General features: G+C 40.7%; 1 long non-coding RNA gene across 2 annotated transcripts in view; it reads left to right on the forward strand.

Annotated features, from left to right (window-relative positions):
• Window positions 1-7,165, forward strand: part of LOC113978380 — a 22,995-nt gene extending 15,830 nt beyond the window's left edge. The window contains exons 3-4 of one of the 2 annotated variants that reach the window (XR_003537552.1): window positions 6,459-6,527; window positions 6,866-7,165. This is a non-coding gene — a long non-coding RNA (uncharacterized LOC113978380). The remainder of the gene's footprint in view (window positions 1-6,458; window positions 6,528-6,865) is intronic. The other variant, XR_003537551.1, reaches the window with a different exon arrangement.
• The last annotated feature ends 11,271 nt before the right edge of the window (window positions 7,166-18,436 follow it).

Below are 18,436 nucleotides of genomic sequence, written 5' to 3' on the forward strand. Positions count from 1 at the left end.
CCTGGGGGGCATCAGGCAAAGCATCACCAGTGGGGTGAGGGAGGGGATTGTCCTGCTCTGCTCTGACCTGGGGCGGCCTCACCTTGAATATTGTGGCAGTTTTGGTGTCTGCAATATAAGAAAGATATTGAGCTATTGGAGAGCATCCAAAGGAGGGCAATGAGGATGGTGAAGGGCCTTGAGGGGAAGTCATGTGAGGAGCAGCTGAGGGCACTTGGTGTGTTCAGCCTGGAGGAGACTGAGGGGAGACCTCACTGCAGTTACAACTTCCTGGTGAGGGGCACAGGAGGGGCAGGCACTGATCTGTTCTCTGTGGTGACCAGTGACAGAACCCAAGGGAATGGCCTGAAGTTGTGTCAGGGGAGGTTTAGGTTGGATATCAGAAGAAGGGTCTTCCCCCAGAGGGTGGTTGGGCACTGAACAGGCTCCCCAGGGCAGTGGTCACAGCACCAAACCTGACAGAGCTCAAGAAGCGTTTGGTCAATACTTTCAGGTAGATGGTGTGACTCTTGGGGGTGGTCCTGTGCAGGGCTAAGGGTTGGACTCAATGATCCTTGTGGGTCCCTTCCAGCTCAACATATTCCACGATTCTGTGAAAAGCATTTAAAGTGCAGCTGTCAGGTAAATACCTGTGCAGTACTGAAGAACACTTTTTTTTCCTCCTAATAATGCAGACACTAGAATCAAGTCTGTGAATGATTTATTTTGCTATATAAAAGACAAGGGGTTTACTGTACCCTGATACATGATCGAATTATTTTCTTATTCCTTTTCAATATTTTTCAAAATTAAGCTGTGAAAAAAATCGTAGAAATAGGCACTGGAGGATTAACATCACATTTAACTGGATGGCTGAGAAAGAAATAGTAACTAGTTTATGGAGGAAAAGTAGATTTCTGGAGCAAAAAATGCTCTGTAAAATCAACAGTGTGTCATCCAGAAGTCCTGTTACACTTAGGGGTTATTATCTTCCCTCGACAGTGGACTTTGGCCATTCTCAAGAGGCTCCTCTTTAATGATTACTCTTTCCTCAGAACGACATGCTCATTTGACTATAAAAAGATCATTATAGTCCAGTAGTATGGGCAACTGGAGGTATTGCTTAGAGTTTCAAAATAGATCATTCTCCGGGGACACAGAGTCCTCCCCACGGGATCACTCTTCCCTGGAGGCACCAGGTCACGTCAGGACACCCAGTGGGGACTGTGGCCAGTGGTCAGGACTCATCCTGCACTTCTACTTCCCTCTGTTTTGCATTGTAGGGTGCAAACTTAGTGGTGTCACTTGCCAACCCATTTGCTCACTTGGTGAACATTTTTCAGGAATAAAATGCATGGTTTGCACTGAGAATTGGATTTTCTTCTACGAAGACAGCGAGCCGGGGAACTTTGTGAGGAGAAACACTGTTAATCTGATACACTGGGTTTTGAATAGTCATATTATCAAGAAAAAGAAGCATCTTAAAATAATGTCAGTTATCATTTACCCCTCCAAAATGATAGTGCAGGGAATGAGGGCCCCTCTCTACTGTGTGGCTGCAGTTTTCCGAGGCCCCAAGCCATCCTCACAGCTTCCCAGCTGCCTCTCCCATGGGCCCCTCCACAGGTTCACCTGGCACCTGGCTGGCTCTGGTCCTTCAGTTCCCTGGAATTTTATTATAGAGGGAAAAGTAGCATATAGGAAAGGAGTCAGCTGCTTATCTATCCGGGATAACAATTCATTTTCCAGGAATGGCACAGGTGTGAAAGATGTTATAATCCAAATATCAGTCAAAATAAATCATAACTATTGCAGTCAGACCACAAGTTGCATAGCCCATGCAATAGCTCCTGTGGCAGGTTGGAGTGGGGTGGAGGTGTGAAACAGCTGCTGCAGACCTGCTTGCAAAACAGAGCAAGGTGGAAAGGCTGCTGTGCTCTGGGTTTGGACACCAAGGAGTTAAGGCTGTCCTTTGGAAGGGCTCTATTTTCCACTTAGACACTGTGGCAAACACTTCTTGAAAGGTGGGACTGGAGAATGTCCCACCCTGTCTTGGAGCACTCCCTGGTTATCACATCAGGATAATTTTAGCTGTGATGGGTCTCGTACTTGCTCTGCCCTGATGTCCGTCCACTGATGCAAGTTCCCGGGTTTCAGAGGAAGCTTCCAGAATCAGATGTCCTACTTTTTTAGCTGATTTTGACAACATAAGCCTCTGTGGGAGAGAGAGGGAGCACTCACGAGGGTGAGCATGACAGAGAGAAGGGAAGGAGACTGAAAGGAAGGCAGGGCTAGTCTGTGCTGGGGAAATTCATACCACATTGGCTATTTCAGATCCTTGCAGGGAACAGTAGAGTGGTAATAATCTGAGAAAACATAACTAATTCCTGTGAAAACAGGACTTATTTCTGTTTGGCTTACAACTTTGCAGACTAAAGCTGTTAAATTGGGTTTTTCTTTTTATTTGCTGAACAAGTTAAGAGGTTGTAAAACTTGTGGACTGGCAGAAGGATGAGCCATCCTGATCCCAGTGTGTCTCAGCAGACAGCAGTCAAGGACTGAACAAACCAGCAGCATTACATTCCACTTTGTTTTAAAATGAGGATAAGGAACAGCAAAAGTAAGGCACTTTATATGTACACCAAAAAGCACTTTGGGGAGTATGTAGCACCTGGGAAGGAAATAGGGAGTTGAGATCTCACTGCAGGTGATTTAAGGATAAAGAAGTGTACTTTAAGAGGATGAAAAAGCAATGTGTGCTTCGCTATTTCTGTGCCGTTAAAAGCTCCAGAAACCAAGTCATCTGATTTGGTCTTCAATTGTTAATAAGTAGTAGAAATACTGCCTCAACCCTGTAAAAGAATCATTTGGAAACAGTCTGGCAGCAATGTTAAGAATAGAGAGATGATGTGTATTTAACAGGATTGTTAAGGGTGCATACAGAAGCCTGTGCAGGCTGTGGGCAGCTTTAATTAGCATCCTTAGTTACAGTAAAGCTGAGGATCACAACCCTTCACTCACCTGTGTATTACCCAGCACAAGTAAAGGGGATGTTCAGGTGCTCCCTGATGAATGAAGCTGTTTAGCACTAACCAGGCCTGACGTCTTCCCCCGGATTAGATGGTTCATGCACTCCCATGAAGTTGTGGTACAAAAACTACATTTTTCCACATCACAGAAAATCCAAAACAAAAAAAGACCTTTTTAGCAGGACTTGCAGATCAATCATCTTTAACTATTCTTTTTTATTGCCTTATTTATTTTATCACTTTCACTTTTCATTCTTAACATACTTCAAAAGGGATCTCTTCATCCTGTTCTGTCTATATAATTTCACTCTCCTTTTGTACCCACGTCATTATCTTGATATAGATTGCAGTGCAATATTACCACACTGCAAAAATTTTTGTGCATCTTTCTGCAAAGATAATAGCTTCTCTTGAACTGTTTAACTACTCAGATATTGCCAGTTATCATTGCATTCCTCCAAATATTATCTGTTCTTTTTTTCTCCAAGCTCAAAATAAATTAAAATAAGCAAAGATGAAGAGCTAGTCATAGTTAAAGTAATCCATCAAAATAAATAAATAAATAGGATTTTGCCAGCAACTGCACAATACATTTTGCTTGAAAGAATCAGGTGGAACAGCTGACCTGCTCTATTCTTGCCTCTAATGTGTTTTAGGGGGCATGAGGTGACCTTTTCCATAGGTCTTTGCCCTGACAGACATTTTCACCTGTCATGCATCTGAGGGACTTAAATTCTTGATGCTTTGCTAAAATCTCATCATTAATTTAAATTTAGGTATATGAGCTTTAGTTTGGACCTTTCCTTGTGCTGCCTTTAAGGCTGCAGAGAGCAGAGAGACCCCGTAGAGAGAAACCTCGACAAATTAGAGATCTGGGCAGCCACCAACTCTATAAAGCTTAACAAAGGCAAGAGAAGGGTACCAAAAAAATATTATCACATAAAGTGAATATTAGGAATTGGAGAAAGTATATTTGGCTGCATGGAAAACAGCCTTTGCCACTAGACAGTGGCTGGCGAGGGGTTCACGTGCAATGCCACATCAGCCTGTTTCATGAGAGCTGAGCCCTCACTCTGCACCTTGGGTGAAGCTGGACATATGACATGCTGCCACAGCAATGGCTTTGAAATCAGGCAAAGGGGTGTCATAGCAGTGGGAATGGCTGTAAAAAAGTCTCTGGCATTTGCTTGTGTGAACTCTCACTCCCATATCTGTTGGTTCCGTTTGATAAATTGATCAGCTTTTCATGTGCTGTTGACTCCAGGATAGCAGGGGCACTTTTGTCTTACTTGCTTTGGGAAAGCAGGGGTGTAACTTCAGCATTACTGAAGGAAACTTGTGCCCTGCTTGCCTGGGGACAGATAGGGGAAGCAGATTACATTTTGGACACAGATTCAAGAGAGGATCTCTGAACAGATACCACAAGGACTCCAGCCCTCAGCAGTACCTTCTGATTTCGGCAGGATAAGCCAAAGGAATATCTCAGGGTCACACCAACTACCAGGAATCATAGTGAGGAATACAAAACATCAGTGGAGGCACACATCAGCAGCCCTTTTAATTTCCTTTAGGAGTATATAAATAACTGCTTGCTGCTCAAAACCAAATGTCTTCCTTATGCCCAGAAAAAGCATTTGCAGGGCACTGCAACTTGCCCACCATCAGCTGCCTCTCACACAACCAACAGGCACTGGCACATGGGGCCAGCAGGGGTTTGCCTTGGGAGCTCCAAATCCCACCAGTGAGGGTTTGGGCTGGGATCACACAGTATGTGAAAAATCCTAATTTAAATTAGAGCCAGTTACAGCAGAATTTAGATTTCCATTGTGCTGTTAGCTTCCCTGCTTGCTGAAGCTTTTCTCTTGCAGGTGATAAAAAAGGGAGATAAATTGTGTCCATGCCTAAATGGCAGCTTAAATTACAGAAGTTTTGGTCTATTGTTTATTTGCAGGAAGTTTGTTAAATGATGACAAATACCCCAAATTTCTTCACTGAAAGTGTAGTAAGGCACTGTAATAGGCTGCCCGGGGAAGTGATGGAGTCACCGTCCTTGGCACGTTCAAAAAGCATCTGGATGTGGCAGCTGGGGACATGGTTTAGTGATGGACTTGGCAGTGCTGGGCTAATGGTTGGACTTGATGATCTTTTTCAACCTTAATGATCCCATGATTCTATAAAGTATCAGGTTTTGTGTGATTGTGTCTGTATCCTACTATATAAGATGTGATTGTCTCGTGGCAACCTGCATGTCCTTTGATTTTGTGGCTTTGTGTGTGCACATATCTATGTATAAAAAGTACACATGTGTGTTTCTGAAGTAGAGGTTTGGTGTATGTTACTTCTTCCATTATTCATGTTGGTTTTTGTTTGGGATTTTGCTTTTTGTCGTGTATATGAAAATACTTCGGGGTGGTTCTCGGTTTAAGCTGCAGGGAGTTGGATGTTACTTTTATTCAACCTTTTGCTCATTTGGAATCTTGACTCTGAGCACACATGTTGAGCAGTTTTGGAAAGCTGACCCCTGAAATTAAGCATGGAAAGGAAAAATATTTCGATAGTAGAATGCGACATTAGAAATATACTTAGGTTCAGCAATAAATTCTAAACCTAGATATTTGCTATATATGAAGGCCTATGGTGGAAAAGCTGAAGTTTTAATGCAGGGAGATTGTTCAAGAGAGATGAGGGTTTTTTTCCTCACATGACACATGGAGCATTTTAAACACATCCCTTGAGAAGAAAAACTTCTTTATCTTATGTAAATGTGAACAGATCATCTCTCCACTGCATCTTTACCCACTGTTGCCTTGATGGAAGGAAAAATTAGAAGTGAAATAAATCTTGCCTGTCTCCTGCAGGCTTGAGATCAATTACTTTGTGTCTATTTTATGTTCCTTTTAAATCTCTGACAGGTAAACCAAAAAATTCAGGGTAAGTCACTTGCTGTTGGGAGCCTGAAAACTTCACCGTGAAAGAATTTTGAACATGGGGATGACAGGAATTGTTTTTCACCATTCTGGTTTTTTTGCAACTCATCTTCTTGCTTTTTCTTCTTGTACATACAGCAGCCAGTGAAGGGTAGTAGCCTGCAGAATTTTTGGATAATCTGTTTACTACTGCTGTGGGGTTTTCCCTGTTTGTTTTTAAAGTCTGCTTGTTTTCGTTTGGGGCTTTTTCTGGTTTTTATTTTTTTTTAATTAACGTCTTTGTTGTTTTATTTTTGATGTTGTTTTGCCCTGTAACATCTGTGGAACATTAACGATTGCTTTCAATTCAGAGGAGAGAAGGGAAAACTGAGAGGCAGCAGTCTTTTTGAGATTTACTTTTTGAGTGGGGTTTGTCTGCGGGTGAAGACTTGGAAACAGGACTTCTGATCCCATGCCTAACTCCTGCCAACTGGCTGCATGAGTCTGGATTAGTAATTCCCTCTTTTATCTTCCTTTTCCACAGGAAAGAAAAACAGACCAGATGCTGCACTTGAGCTGTCTGAAAAGGCATAACTGATCAGCTTTTTAACAGGTAACCAAAGGTTGCTAAATCCAGTGGTGCTGCTTGGAGAAACACCTTCAGATGGGCCCAGATCCCACTCTTAATGCAAAAATATTTATGTTGCTGTATCTCTACTCCTTTTTTCAGCTCCATAAATACATTTTGACAGGCATTTGTAGTTACGACCTAAATACTCTTTACAGGCTGTAAATCTTTGATTTATAACTGTAGGACACTTTGTTCTTAGAATGCTATCTAATCTTGTAATTTAAAGGGGCAATCTGTTCCTCCTAAATACTGCTGTGTACCTTAAACATTTGTGAATTCATTTTGCAATGTGCATAATTCCTTATCATTTTTCTTCCTAGGGTGTGATGACTGGGCACAGCTCCATGACACAGGAACATCTGAGAACTGACACCACTGGAGGAGAAACAAGTACTCTGGAAATGATAATACAGAAATTGGGGCACACCTGTAGAGAGGGCTTGGACTAACACTGTTTTGGAAACAAGTGGCTTGGAATGAGTTTTTTCCCCTTGGAGCTGTGAGTGAAATTTGTGAGACTGCTTTTATATTGCTCTGATGGAGACATAGGCAGTGTGATTAAGCATCTTGCTTACAAATGAGTAGTAGTAAAAGTAGTAGAGTACCACTCTTCCACTTCACTGTCATGTTTGCATCATAATTTTTTTAGAAGTTGACTAATTTAGAAGAAAGACATGAGAACTATATGTAATTTATACCTTTATAATTGGGGTAGAACTCCTATACCAACAACATTTTGCTGTTTGTGTTCCAGTGAGTATTGTTTCTGGGCTTTGTGTGGGTTTAGATGGTGTCAAAATAATAGCTAAATAGAAAATACTGAACTCAAAACCACATCAAGCTTTGATGTTGGTTCCTCTGTCGTTTGGAATAATTCAAGGTAGGCAGAAGTCGTATGGCAAATTCAGCAACTTCCCACACTATCAAGGAGAATCAATCAGTTATTCAAATTTAAACATTCAACTTAGAAAAGGCAAAATTAACTTGGGTTTTTTTAAGCAATAATGAGGATTTTGTCCAAGAATGAAATACGGGAAGCTGTCCTAGTATTAAAGTCATTCCTAAGATAACACTAGAGTAAAACATGCTTTTGATACCCAGTGAAAGATTTTATGTGATTGTTGCTGTTCTGTATGAAATTTCCTGGAAGAGGGCAGGCAATGCCCCCCTTCCTACCCCTTCACCCACGCTGTTGGACTGAAATCAGAATATGTCAAGAGATTGCTTTCCTTGTAGGGATTTAGCTATTGGATTTGCCACATGAAGAAGTGAAATGAAAGAAAAATTATTTCCAAAGACAATCTTAGACAATGTTTGGAGGAAATAAAGAATTGCATATATTCATTTTCTATAGCATCACAGTTTGAAAAAACTGGGAACACATTATCCTCGAGATACCTCAAAATGAGATACTGCTGCCCAGTCTCATAAATCTCTTCACATCAAACCTTATCCAATCCCATAAAGTCCTCACAGCTGTGGTTCAAATTCGGCTTTCACTTAACCCCTGTGTAAATCAGTAGGAAACATTTTGAAAATAATGCAATTGCTTTTTAATTCCGTGGACCCAGTGCCACAGTAACTGCCATGATACATTACTTTGATTCACAGACAATGGTATTTTAATTAATTACACAGTCCTCTCCATATAAGTAACCCATAAATTGACTATTTCTCTCAATTTTTACCATTTAAATTGCCAAAAATCAGTGGCTTTGCCCACAGAAGCAAGCTGATAGTGGTGTCTACCACACTTTGATGATGATTTTGCAGCATACATGAATGCATGCTTTTCTCATGCTCAACTTACACATATCACATCTGCTATATATTATTTTGTGGTGTTTTTCATATATTATGTGGTATGTATTAATTCTTCAGTGGATGAAACTCCTGGTATTAAATCTCATGCTGGTGAGGAAAATCCGTGTTCAAAAGATAGGAAGTCTTTGGGGCTCATGAAGAAGGTTCTACACCTTGTGACATTCTTATGTCTTTATTCTCCTACCACTTCATTGTGTCTCCTGTTTCTCCTCCTGCTTGTCTCCACTCTTTTCTTTACCTTTGTAAAAGTTGTAAATTCTCTGGGGAAAAGGGCTAGTGCTAATTCTCACAGAGGCAGGGCTTCACTTCTGAATATAATTGTACAGTTATGTTCAAGTACAGCCTTAAAATCACAGAATGGTTTGGGTTGGGGGGGACCCTAAAGATCATCTCGTTCCAACCCAAGCCATGGACACCTTCCACTAAACCAGATTTCTCAAAGCCCTGTCCAGCCTGGCCTTGAACACTTCCATGAATGGGGGATCCACAACTTCTCTGGGCAAAAGCATTTCCACAGAGGATCCCTTGAGAGGGTGAGTGTGCATATGTCATTTTTGGGAATACACGTAATTTGTGTGGAGCCATTTATAAGGCGAAACAGAAGGTGGATCAAGAGCAGATCCCTGAGAGGTTGTGATTTAAATCACATACAGGGTAGGGTATAGTAAAAAATAGAAGGCTGCTTGGGTGCTTATAGAATTTACAGGGTCTTGGTCTAGGTGTTTTTTTTCTTTTTCGGAAGATTAACAAGTTTTAGGGCAATGTCACTGAAAAAGGAAGAGGTGTGACCTATACTTTATGGAACTACTTGCTACACTTTTCACTGGGGTTATTTTAAATCACTGCTGCTGCTTTAAACTCTGAGCATTACAGATGAAGTTGTCAGGATCATCATAAATAAATAAAGGTGTGAAATGTGTATGTGTGTGTGTAATTTGCCCTCCCAGGCAAGTTGCAAAATGTTCCTTGGTGAGCACTTGGTGGTTTTCAATTAAAAAAAAAAAAAAGGAAAGAAAAAAAGTGTAGGAGTGGAGGACAGAAGGAGAAAATAGAAATACTTTGTTACACACTGCTGCAGGCAATGCCTGGTATTAATATAGTTGTAAAGCATAATGTCTCCTGTGAAATCTTCAGTGAAAGCTTTTAAAAAATGCTCATGCATGGCTATATGTGACTTCTTCAGGTACAGCAACATAAATCCATTTTTCTGTTCTCTTCTCTAAGAACTCCTTGGGCAGACAAAATAACCCAGCAGGAAATAAGATACCATGCTGAAAAGTTGTCTGCCTTCTACAGTTCTCTGTCTGGAAAATAAATCAGGTAGAAAGAAAAACAGTAAATCAGGAACAGTGGGGACTTTAAAAAATGGAGTTAATGTTAATTTAATTAAAGGAGGCTGCAGAAATGATCTTTTCTTTTCCATTAATTTCTTCCATGACCTATTAAATTACCTTTTTTTTTTTTTACTTTTAACTTCCATCACTCGACTCCTCATCTGGAAAACAGAAAATCAAAAGAAAGAGGAATAAATATTGCCACAGAGCTGGGTGATGTCAGTATAGGGATCATGTAACCTGGTTTTTCAATTACATGAAACCCTTGAAGGTGTGTGTTGATGCAGAAATGTGTGTGTACCTCAGGTTTAGAAGCAGATCACTTTTTCATGCATTTGTGTTGCTGTTCTCAATCTACCCAAGTCCTGTGGATGGGAACTGGAAATGGGAATCTGGTCCTGCACACCAGGGCTTTGATTCTCCTGCTGCAGTAGATAAGTAAATCCTACTAAGGTTGATGGTGATCTATGGATGTCTTGTTGGGGGAAAAATTCGGGTTTCTGCTTGTTACATGGGACTTAAAGGGTCGAAGATGGGACTTAAAGAAGGGTTGAAGATGGGACTTCACAAGCCAGGATGGCTAAAGAGATTATTTTAGTTCCCTTATGTACAAATTTAAACCTCTTTCTAGCAGTCCAAATTCTTGTTTGTTCAAAAGGTGCTTGAACAGCCCAGTCTTGACTGATGTCACATTAAAGCAGCTTGGGAAAAGCCTTTGTTTTCCTTTAAAGGAGAAGATGGAGCAAAGTGCTTTGTTGTCTCAGGAGAGATTGGAAATATCAGCTGATGCTTTCCAGATTTATTTAATCTAAATTACTATTTCAGATTAGAAACAAGTGCTGTCCTGGCTTTAAAGCAATATAACATTTATAAAGAATGTTCAAAACATTTATAAAACTAGTGCTGTCAAAACAGGTCAATCAGGAGATAATTTTATTCTGGACATGCTTCTTATAGCCCTATCACTCAACTCATTTACCTTTCTGGTCCAAGTTTTACTAAATCTGAAACAATAACTTAAATCCTTTTTCCCCCTCCTCAAAAGTAACAAGAACTGAGCCTATGAGACACAATAGGAATTTATGCTTTTAACTGCCTCCAAGCCCCTGATCTCATTTCAGGAGTGATTTTGCTGGCCTTCCCCTGGGAAGCACCAAGGTGTCCACAGCCACGTGCCTCTTGGAAGCACAAAGCACTGCCTTAGCTCACTGGATACAGAGGTATCTCAAATTCATAATTTTCACTGGTTAAACTGGCTTGAAGTCTCCTAAAGAGGAACATGCTAAATTCACAGTGTTTTGAATATGTAAATACAGTTAAGCAGTGGTGATTTAATTAAAACTTGAGACACTGTATTCACTGAAAAAATGTCTTACACCACTATGGACATGTTCCTGTTTAGCAGCATCGTCTTATTTTTCTGAAGAACAAGATGAATGCAGAAAAAAATACGGCAAGGGATGGCAATCAGCAAGTTTACAAACATGTTCATCGCGGGTTTTGAAAAGAGATGGAGAAGAAAAATTTCAGAGGTCATAAAACCCAACAAACTTTCCCAGTTCTTATGAGGTTTCAGGACATTTAAGTGTGGTATTAAATGTAGTACAAATATTTTAATAATTGCTAGGGAATGGAGGGCCAGTTTGGAACACTCCAAACTATTAATTTAACATCTGTATCTTATGAAAAGCTTGGAAATAATATTTAGAGCAAATCAAAAGAGTACATATGTTGTAGTAATATTGTAGCAGAAGACAAACACTTTTTAGCGAAATCTTAAGATTTCAGCATGAGAGAGTTTCTGTAGAGTGAACAGCAGATTAGGGACAAAGAGACACAGAACAAAACTCAGCTGTCTCTTGTTCTAGTCTAAGTGGTGACACCCCTGTTCTCTTGGACATTCACCCTTCAGTCATTAATGGCAACATTGCAATGAACGTTTAGTTCAGATTAGAAAGAATTTTTTAATGGGAATATGTTATGATCTTTCTTTATTTACAAATTTTAAAATTAAGAAGTTCTACATATAGACTCCACTAGCTTTTTTTTTTTTTTAAGTATAAGGATAACTTCAGGCACAAATATCTGCTTGTAGCTAGTTTAGCCCTGTAAGGGTTGTGGTTTGTGCAATCATAACTAATTACATGAACTAAATGGGAAACATGTCTGCTTCACTATCACACGGCCTCCCCATGCACCAAGAAAATGTGAGTTGCTATGAATATTCTCATGCCACCAGTTTTATCCAAATACCTTTCCAAACCACTTCAGAGGAATTACAAATATCATATGGCTTAGGAAGTAATGACAGCTTGAAGGCCCACAACAGCCTCGGAATAAAAGCACTGTACTTCTCTGAGACTGACTGTGAAATGTTGTATTCCTCTATCTCCTAGGAGGGTTATAATGTACTGCAGGTAGAGCTGAACCAGCAACACTTTTTGCTCTAACAGAAGAGAGGGTTGGCTGGAGGACTGTCACCAACTGTCCCCCTTTTCTCTCTCATATCCATTTCAATGATCCGTGGATATCTGGTTCTCACCACACTTCTGTGGGGCCTCAACTAAGGAGGGCCTTTAACTCCTCCGGGATCTTTCAGGGTTATTACCAAACACGATTTTAATAAATCACTTTTCTTGCTGTAGCAGACTTGGATGATAGACCCTCCGTGGCACAATACTCCAAACACATGTGGAATACTCCTGCAAGCTTGTTCACAGCCGGTCCAGATTTCACTTCTGTGTACAGTGCCATGGATGTCAAGCACTGGAATACTGTCAGGACTCGGGCAACATTTGGTCCTAATTTGGAACTAATTCAAGCTGTGTTTGAATGCCTGCTTGGAATATCTTGCCACTTGGAGATTTTATGCTGGCAGTTATCTAAATTGTAGAATCATGGAAAAAGTGTATTCTCATTGAAAACTGGCTCATTTTATTGTAAACTGGCTAGAACTAAGAAAATACTGGCTATGAGATGAGCTTATTCAAAATGGAAAGATATTTCCAGTTGACTTTTTATGGGGATTAATTTTTCATTTCCAAGACTTTTTTATTATTATTCTAAAATTGCTTCTGCTGAGCTGTTGTTCACTGCCTGATTCTTGCTGACCACAGCTGTTCACAAATTTGACTTTAGCTGGTGTTTGCTAGTGCTTCTTTATCGATCATTAACAAACTACCTCTCTGATTAGCAGCTGACTTCTGTTCAGGCTGAGATCTCAGTTTGTCTCAGACATTTCCAGTGACCCAGCACTTGGTCTAAATTGTGTATGACAAAATGTGACCTCCAAAATCTTTCACTTCAAAACAGTCTGTGCTCCTGTATGCTTGTCTCTTTCCTTGTGAACTCCAAGGACTTCAGAAATGCAGTCTGGTCCTCTTTGACATGCTAACAAAGCATAACTGGAAGGACTCTTTCCCTGACTCATGCTATACATTGCTGGTAAGCTGTGACCACTGCCCTGGAGAGCCTGTTCAGTGCCCAACCATCCTCTGGGGGTATAACTTTCTTCTAATATCCAACCTAAACCTCCCCTGACACAACTTCAGGCCATTCCCTCAGGTCCTGTCACTGGTCAGCACAGAGAACAGATCAGTGCCTGCCCCTCCTCTGCCCCTCACCAGGAAGTTGTAACTGCAGTGAGGTCTCCCCTCAGTCTCCTCCAGGCTGAACACACCAAGTGCCCTCAGCTGCTCCTCACACGACTTCCCCTCAAGGCCCTTCACCATCCTCATTGCCCTCCTTTGGACACTCTCTAACAGCTTAACATCTTTCTTATATTGCAGACCCCAAAACTGCCACAATATTCAAGGTGAGGCCGCCCCAGGTCAGAGCAGAGCAGGACAATCCCCTCCCTCACCCTGCTGGTGATGCTTTGCCTGATGCCCCCCAGGACATGGTTGGCCCTCCTGGCTGCCAGGGCACTGCTGACTCATGGTCAATTTACCATCAAACAGGACCCTCAGGTCCCTTTCCCAGCACTGCTTTCCAGCATCTCATTCCCCAGTCTGTCTGTACATCCGGGGTTGCCCCATCCCAGGTGCACAATCCGGCGCTTTCCCTTTATGGACTTCACACAGTTGGTGATTGCCCAGCCCTTCTAGTTGAAGATGAAAATTCTCATTGTGGGGGGTTGGACTTTACAGGTCCCTTCCAACCCAAACTAATCTGTGATTCTATTATAAATAAAACCAAGTAAATAATAATAAGCAAAAAGCCCACTGCAATGATATTTGTTGGTGCTTGAAGGTAGGCCCCAACATACTGCTCTGACAGATCTCACAAGACTGTGACAGTCGCTCATCTCTTCTTGTGTCACAGCTACATTAATCACTACATCACCCAGAGCTATGGCACTAATTCCTGGTAACCAGACTCAACCTTAGAGAACACCAAATACCTCCATTTATATGTTTGAAAGCAGATCAGGAGGAGACTTTATGATCTTGATATGAGGGTAATGCTAATCTCCCATTTTTGTCCAAGCAATATTAACCACTGAAGTCAATGGATGACACTGTTCTTGCAGCAGTGCATACCTTGCAGAACTGGATCCTAAGTCAGTCAAATTCTGTATTTGCACATATGTATGGCTTCTGTGAAGCTTAAAAATTTTCCAAAGCACTTGTTTAAATTATAAAGTGACTTTCCATTTTCAGGTAGGTCAGGCCACGTGTTAGTTTTGGTAAACTGCAAATGAGTGGAGTATCAGTTCCTTAACAGCTGAGTCATTTGAAATGAAATTTTAGTGACACCTACCCTGCAGTCACAGAAATGTGTTTCCCCATCTGTGAAAAGCCCATTAACTCTTTTGAAAACTTTTTTAGGTAGCTTTGAGTAAATAAAAGCAGATTTTGCTATCACAGTCTTCAAACTTCTGAAACTTAAATTTATGTACTTAACCCGTAAAATATGTTGTAGGTAAACATACACACTCACATACACTTCGCATTTTTCTAGCAAAATTAGTGATGCTTTGATCTATGTAGTCAGTTTTATTTCTATTTTCTTGAATAATCCTATTTTTTACTTTCCATCCAAGAGGTTCTATTAAGTTGCTCTCTCATTGGCTCGTATGATGCAACTTTACATATCCTGTCACCATCAGGGCTGCTGGGACACCAGTTCAGAGCAGACAAGAAACAGCTGGAGGGGGCAAATGGAAGCATGTGAATTTTTTCTCATGTTTATCTTGGCATTTTAGAAGAGCTTTTCCAGACTTTAGTATTCATTAGTACCAAAAAGAGGAAATAAGTCATTTATGTTAATATACAGTGGAGAATGAATGCAAAAATAAATAGTTTGGGCTAACTGCAAATTTAGAATAGCTGGGAGACTTGTATGGGTTGAACAAAAGACCACTAACAGAAAAGAGAAAGCACTTTCAGTGTAGGCAAACACTGAATTTAGCATAAGGGAAATTTCTACACATCTTGCTAGCTACCAAGTCTTTGAAAGTGAAACATAACTGTAATAAAACAGATAAGCAGTTACTTCACACCTTCATTCTTATCCTTCTGGGTCTGTTACTACCATCTCATTAAAAAAGGTTTAAAAAAAAAAATCTGAAAAAAAAAATTGCAAAGCAGATTAGAACTGCAAATATTTCACCACCATCACCCTCTACCACTGTCCAAGATGTTTCCTGTTAGTGATCACTCTGCATGAATGAGCTGCAGGGCTGTGTTCAGAAGAATACAGAGCCTTGAGTATCCTATAGAAGCAATTCCTTCTCTCATCGTGTTGGCAGGGAAGTGGCTCTGACCAGTTGCTGCCCTCAGCCATTACCAAGGGCCCTTTCTTGCTCCACTCCTCTCTCTTTCTCACGGGGAAGGTTGGGGAGCATGGGACAAGTTGGTTCAATCCCAGGCAGGAATGGCTCCCACCTCCAGGGAGGTGGTGGAGGGGCTTTCTGAACTCTGAATTTCTGAATGGGAAGGTCTGTAATTACTTCTTTTCAGCTGGAAGAGGCAGTTGAGCTGCCCCAGCCCCTGTGTGCCCACTGTGCCTGCCCCATTCAGATCTGGACACGCTTATGTTACAAAAAGAACAAATGTCCTTCAGTTTGGCATCTCAGCCCTTGGCCATACCTCTCCAGTTTGTGGCAGCAGCCTGTTTGAGTGATGCCAGAGTGTGTCCTTGAGGCTATTTGTGCCTTAGCTGCAGTAAGCTGTAGTGCTCCTGGGTGTGCCATGATCTGGGTGACAGCTGCTTGCTGTGGACCAACACATCCCCACCTGGGAAGGGGCAGCACAGGAGCCCTTCTGGGGACATAAATCCCCTTTTTGGTACAGTGGACAAGTTTGACAGCCTGCCTGCTTCTAGTTACACTATGGGGCTTTCAGATGTGCTGGTAGAGTGCTGGAGAAGTACTGTAGGGTTAAAATCACACTGAACCCCAGAGCAGTCTGGCATTTAGGGCTAACATGGGGTTTGCACAGGTCTGGTGAGCTACCAGATCTTTGTGATCAATGCCTGTTGCAAACTGATTACTCAGTTGACCTAAACAAAGACATTTTAGGATTCAGGAGATTATTAATGGGAAGGAGAGAGAAACTAAGCCTGGCTCAGCCTCATCAGAGCTTTCAGCCTCTCCTGCAGCAAAGCAGCTTGGGCTGAGTGAGTTTTGGGGTTTTTTTGGCTGACAGCAGGATGGGACTTTTGCTATTACTGCCTATGTCAAATTGTTTTGTTCTAGCTGATTGCTCTGGGAAAGTCGTAGCTAGCTCTTTTTTTCTCAGTTAAATGTTTGTGAATTATTTTTCTTAGTTTACACTTTTTTTTTCTATTTTTATCAATCAAAAAAATTGGAGTTCTTTGTTCAAGCGAATGCACACTGATAGCTGTAAAATAGACCTCTGAGAATGAACTGTGTAACAAAAGAGCAAGAAGCAGTTTCTAAATCCTCATGTTTAATATCATCATTTCTCTATGGAATTGCCTGTTATTATAACAGACTGACTCCTGCAGATTTTTAGTTTATAAACTAGCCTGAAAATCATTTAAGTAGTTTATGCTATTAATACACACTCAAACAATATCTCCCACTTTTATGTCTGAAAGACTTGCAACTTCAACAGTCCAATAATATCTAATTTACTGTAATTTAACAGCAGCTCCAAATTACTAATAACTGCATCCATATATTTTTGCATGCTAGGATGGTGAATATATGGGCTAAAAATAACATCTGATCTGCTGAATACATCAATCTCAAAAAAAAGATTTTTTTTTAATAATCAATGACTTCTGTTGTTTCTTATTTTACAATTTTAAAGACATGAGTTGAGGCTCCAAAATACTAAGATTTCATTTTTAAAAATAAGTATTTTTAAACATTTTTTAAAATATTTAAATGTTAAACCAAAATAGCTTCTTTAAATTGCCATCTCCACAACCAAGATGGTCGTGAAACATAAATAGCTCCAGTTTCCAGGGTTTGAGAACACAGCCTGAGTATCACAGTGCTTCTAATAAAAATGTGTTGGTGCCAAGTCTGTTTGTTTTTAAGTTTAAACTAGAGGTGGAGGTAAGTCTTTTGCCTATTCCAGTGATGCCTTAAAGAAATTGGGATATAGCTCTGGAAAACTGTGTCCTCAACTGGGGGCACATTCCAGCCTGGTGGAAGGGGTGTTCCTTGCCAAAGGGGGGTCTGGGTGACTTATGGAATGGAGCCTTTCACTTGTTAGGAGGCCCTGGACCAGTATTACAAGAAGGAATGGGGCATATTTACTTCTTAGTATAGAATGAATTTTATTTCAAATGTATAATACTAATTACTTCATGGCTTATCTTTAATCCAGGATGTCTTATATTCTAAACGTAGATGTAATACCAGGGTGCTGCCATAAAATTTCTTCTAGAGAAGATGATTTGTAGTATGGAATTCTATTAGCATATTAGGCTGAAATTACATCACAAATGCAACAATGAATAAAACCAGAGTACAATAAGCTTGATAAAAATCAAAGCTTTCCATTATGTCCCAGGTTATCCTCATTACGTTGTGTCTTTATTGTAGTAGAAGGGTGTCCTTTCATTTCTTATCACTTTTGGGAAGTGCCAACAAACTGGATGCTCGGCCTGTAGCCCTGAATATTGTAATGCGTGAAACAAAATTTGCTTAAAGATGATCCTCCATTAATTCAATGTACCACAAAATTCTGGGTTACTCCTCTACTAGGTGTAGGAGACAACACAAGGAACCTTCATATACTTTTCACATTCAGGTGAAGGTTTCTGTCAGGCTGAAATGGGCAGAGAACCACGGTCTCGCATTTAGCATCCCTGGAGGTATTCAAAGATGTGTAGATGTGGTTCTTATGGACATGGTTCAGTGGTGGATTTGTCAATGCTGGATTAATGGTTAGACTTGATGATATGAAAGGTCTTCTGTGATTTAAATGATTCTGTGATTCTGTGATCTTCAGTTATTTTCTCATTGGCTTGTGCGAAGCTCCCAGAGGCTCCTTTAATAAAAGGAGCTGCGAGATCTCTATCAAACTTCCCAAAAAGCATCTATTGATTTTTTGATTGAGGTTGCAGTTTTTCAACCTTTCCAGAGAGATAACCTGGCCCAGACAACTGTGCTGTTTCTGACATTCAAGCCTGTCTCACCACATGACACTTTAGTCGTAGGTTGTAAAGCTAGTTTGGGTTTCTCTCTGGGCTAAAAATTTGTTGGGCTGATTTTTCTAGTTCTTCCAAAGAGTTCAAGAAAGAATATGTTTC

Source organism: Neopelma chrysocephalum, unplaced genomic scaffold (genome assembly GCF_003984885.1).
Source record: "Neopelma chrysocephalum unplaced genomic scaffold, ASM398488v2 Primary Assembly neopelma1_323, whole genome shotgun sequence".
Taxonomy (NCBI): Eukaryota; Metazoa; Chordata; class Aves; order Passeriformes; family Pipridae; genus Neopelma; species Neopelma chrysocephalum.